Source organism: Orycteropus afer, unplaced genomic scaffold (genome assembly GCF_000298275.1).
Source record: "Orycteropus afer afer isolate SDZICR_OR568_19922 unplaced genomic scaffold, OryAfe1.0 scaffold00476, whole genome shotgun sequence".
In the NCBI taxonomy this organism is placed as follows: Eukaryota; Metazoa; Chordata; class Mammalia; order Tubulidentata; family Orycteropodidae; genus Orycteropus; species Orycteropus afer.
The window spans coordinates 1,112,850-1,117,892 of NW_006922063.1; positions in this window are offsets into that span (position 1 = coordinate 1,112,850).

The following is a 5,043-nucleotide window of genomic DNA, read 5'->3' on the forward strand; positions in this document are numbered from 1 at the left end:
ATGTGCCGTCGAGTCAGCCCTGACTCATAGCGACCCCTCCTTGGGTTTCCGAGGCAGTATCACTACGGAAGTAGGATTGCCCAACCTTCCTTCTACTGTCCTTAGATACTCTTTAAACTTTGAACTGAAACTACTCCCTGAGGTCACTTGTGTCTAAATAACAAATTGGCTCAAAAAATATTATCACCTGTAAGTACTGTGCTCCTTTAAAAACTCACCTATATGAGACCAAATAGTCAACAAATTACTTCAAAATAAGGATGAGAATGTAAGATACCAGGGAAATGAAATAGAACAACCACAATGGAAACTATGAGAATGTTCACATTGTGAAGAATGTCACTGAACAACTTGTGCAGGAATTGTTGAATGGTGTGTTAGGCTGGGTTCTCTAGAAAAGCAAAACCAGTAAAGCTTATATATATAGAGAGAGAAATTTATCTTAGGAAAATAACTCACACACTTACAGAAGCTGGGAAGTTCCAAGTTCCTGAATCAAACGTCAAGCTGGAGGCTTTTCCTGACTCACGCAGCTGCAGAGGATGATGAACTCAAGGTTGATAGTATACCAGCTGTTGACTCCAACGGATGATGACTCCAATATCACCAGGCTGAATGGTGGATTGTTTGCTCATGGACAGTTGTAGGCAACACAACAGGATCCAGATCCGCAGATGAGAGTCTCTTTTTTCCCAGGATGCCCATATATGTATTGGAATCAGGCCACACCCTTAGGGATACTCCCTGTCAATGGATTGGCTGCTCAGAACATATACATCCAATCTCATCATGGGAATAACCACATCACAACTGCTTAAACCATTCAGAATCGTGGTCCAGCCAAGTTGACACACAACCCCAACTACCACAGTCCACCCGTTGTCAACTTGGCAGTTGTACATGTCTCCTTAACCACATATGATCTCTAAATAAGGACAATTATAAAGTCATATTTGTGCCTAACATGATACACTAACACATGTACAATCAAAGTGCATTAACCCTGTTTACATTTCATAGTTATTAACAAAATTAAAATATTTGATGCATACATACAATGAAGAAATACAACACAGTCCTCATTTCTGCAACTGGTCATGTGGTCATAGTTGATATTCAGAACTACCTTCTTCCACCACCCATTCCATATTTCCCTTGCCCTCAGCAAGCATCTCAGCTGGTCATGGTTCTTTGCCTGATGGGATGACCCAAACCTTCATTCCTGAAGGGTCAGGGCCATTAGTAGTCGTATTAGAATTGGGTTGCTATAATTTTCCATAAGGCATGATAGTACTAAGAGATGTCCTAAAGAATCTCCTGAATTCCAGATATACTCTTCTTTATTTCCATTATGTAATATCAATCCAATGTCCCCTTGGTAACCAGGTCTATCACACTAGACAGTACAGTAATGCCCTTCTTTGTCTGTTAATCCAGAAGCATGAGGAAGCCAAAATGGCTGGGTAGCATTCCAATTCAATGCAATCAGTATTGTGTCTCCAGGTGGAAGTGTTCCTCCGTTTGGGATTAAGATCTCCAGACCCACAGAGCATAGGATAGCAGGGACAGGAAGTAAAAATTTTTTGAGTGTGTCACTAAGGGTAATAGTAAGTGATATACCACTCCCATTTCCACCCCGTGGTTCCTGGACCCATGAATCCTGGCTATTAAAGAAACAGCACCATATACTGAATGCTGGTTTGGAGCATATACAGCATATACAGCCTGCTGGAGAACATTGCCCCAACCCTTCCAGCTATTGCCACCTAGCTGGTGCCGTAATTGTGTTTTAGTAGGCCATTCCATCATTCTATCAAGCCAGCTGCTTCAGGATGATGGGGAACATGGTAAGACCAGTGAATTCCAGAACATAGGCCCATTGCTGCACTTCATTTGCTATGAAGTGAATCCCTTGATCTGAAGCAATGTTGTGTAGGATACCATGACAGTGGATAAGGCATTCTGTAAGTCAATGAAAGGTAGTTTTGGAAGAAGCATGGCAGGCAGGGAAGGTGAATTCATACCCAGAATAAGTATCTATTCCAGTAAGAACAAAACACTATCCTTTCCATGATGGAAGTGGTCCAATGTAATCAACCTGCCACCACGTTGCTGGCTGATCACCCTGAGGGATGGTTCCGTATCTCAGACTCAGCATTGGTCTCTGCTGCTAACAGATTGGGAACTCAGCAGTGGAAGTAGCCAAATCAGCCTTGGTAGGTGGAGTCCATGTTGCTGAGCCTATGCATAATCGCTATCCCTGCCACCATGGCCACTTAGTTATGAGACCATTGGGCAATGACAGGAGTAGCTGGGGGAAAAGGATGACTGATTTCCACAGAACATGTCATCCTAACCACCTGATTGTTAAAGTTCTCCTCTGCTGAGGTCACCTTTTGGTGCACATTCACATGAGACACAAATATCTTTACTCCTTTGGCCCATTCAGAGAGATCTATCCACAAGCCTCTTCCACATACATCCTTGTCACCAATTTCTCAATCATGTTCCTTCCAAGTTCCAGACCATCTCACCAAGCCAATAGCCACAGCCCATGAATCTGTATCCAGTTGTACATCTGGCCATTTCTTGTGCCATGCAAAGTGAACAGCCAGATGCACAGCTCAAAGTTCTACCCATTGGGAGGATTTCCCTTCACTACTGTCCTTCACAGAAGTCCCAGAAAGGGGCTGCAATGCCACTGCTGTCCATTGATGAGTGGTACCTCCATATCACACAGAACCATCTGTAAACCAGGCATGAGTTTTCTCTTCCTCAGTCAACTGATCATAAGGAACTTCCCATGAGGCCACAGATGCAGACTGGGAGAGAGAAAGTAATGTGACTGGAGTGGAGACAATATTCATTTGGGCCACTTCCTCATGCAACTTACTTGTGCCTTCAGGTCCAATCTCTGATATACCACTTCCATTTAATGACATAGTGCTGCTGTGCACGTCCAACTTTATGAATCTGTGTGTCAGACAACACCCAGTTCATGATGGGCAGCTCAGGCCTCATGGTGACTTGGTGGCCCATGGTTAGGCATTCAGTCTCTACTAAAGCCCAGCAAGGCAAAAGCTACTTCTCAAAAGGAGAGTAGTTATCTGCAGAAGATGGCAGGGCTTTGCTCCAAAATCCCAAGGGTCTGTGTTGCGATTCACCAATAGGAACCTGGCAAAGGCTCCCAGCAGCATCTCTATCTGCTACAGATACTTCGAGCACCATTAGATCAGTTGGATCATATGGCCCAAGTTGTAGAGCTGCTTGCATGGCAGCCTGAACCTGTTGCAGAACCTTCTGTTCTGGGCCCCACTCAAAACTAGCAGCTTTCTGAGTCACTTGATGAATAGGCCAAAGCAACCAAATGAGGGATATGTTGCCTCCAAACTCAAAAAGGCCCACCAGATGTTGTGCCTCCTTTTTAGTTGTGGAGGAAGATGAATACAATAACTTGTCCTTCACTTGAGTAGGAATATCTCAACATGCACCACACCATTGGACCCCTAGAAATTTCACTGAGGTGGAAGGTGCCTGAATTTTTGTTGGGTTAATTTCCCACCCTCTAGCACACAGATGTCTCACCAATAAGTCTAGAGTCATTGATACTTCTTCCTTAGTAGGTCCAATCAGCATAATGTCATCAATATAATGGACCAGTCTTGTGGATGTCTCGTGGAAAACCAAAAAACAAACTCACTGCCATAGAGTCAATCCCAACTCATAGTGACCCCTCATTGGGTTTCAAAGGCAGTATCTCTACAGAAGTAGATTGCCCAGTCTTCCTTCTGAGGAGTGTCTGGTGGGTTTGAATTACCAGCCTTCTGGTTAGCAGTTTGTTCTGGTTAACTAGTACTGCTCTGACAGGAATATACCACAAAAGGGATGGCTTGAACAAACAAGTTTATTATAGTTCAGGAGGCTTTAAGTGCAAGTTCAAAGTGCCAAGCTCTAGGGGCTGTGTGAAAGCCCCTCAACCTTGGGCTTCAGCTTTGCCTCTTGCTCCCAGCCCACTGAAACTAGAGCCTTTTCTTCACTCAGGCAGCTACTGGCTGCTGAGGCTAACAAGCCCAAGGTCAACAAATAAAATGGCACAGTCCCAATGTTACCAAACCACACGGCAAGCCATTAATTCAAGTCCATTGTAAGTTCCAAGGTTGGCAGAGCATGGCAGGCTGCTGAACAATGACACAGCTACATGCAGGGTCCAAATGTGTCATAAGCTAGAGACCATTCTCAAACCCAAAACAGCTACTCAGCTGTTTGTGGTAGATCCCACCATGAAGTTGATTGCCAGTCTCATCCTGGGGAATAACTACCACCAGCTGCCCAGCCACTCAACTAGGCCCAGACAAGTTGACACACAAACATGACCACCACACAGTCAAATGCCTCAAGATCCCTATGGGATAAATTATGACATAGTGCTGGGGAGTTGATATACCTGTGAGGAAGCACTGTGAAAGTATATTGTTGGCCTCACCATATGAAGACATACCACTTCTGATGGTCCTTTGAAATTGGTATCGAGAAAAAGGCATTGGCCAGATCAATAGCTGCATACCAAGTACCAGGAGATGTACTAATTTGCTCAAGCAATGAAACCACATCAGGAACAGCAGCTGCAATTGGAGTCGTCACCTGATTCAGTTTACGATAATCTATTGTCATTCTCCAAGATCCACCTGTTTTTTGCACAGGCCAAATAGGTGAATTAAATGGGGATGTGGTGGGAAACACCACCCCTGCATCTTTCAAGTCCTTGATGGTGGTAGTAATCTCTGCAACCCCTCCAGAGATGCGGTATTGCTTTGGTTTACTATTTTCTAGGTAGAGGCAGGTCTAATGGCTTCCATTTGGCTTTTCCTACCATAATGGCCCTTAATCCATAAGTCAGGGATCCAATGTGGAAATTCTGCCAATTTCTCAGTATATCTATTCTAATTATGCGTTCTGGAACTGGGGAAATCACTACAGGATGGTTTCGGGGACCCACTGAACCCACTGTGAAATGCACCTGAGACTCCATCAATAACCTGACCT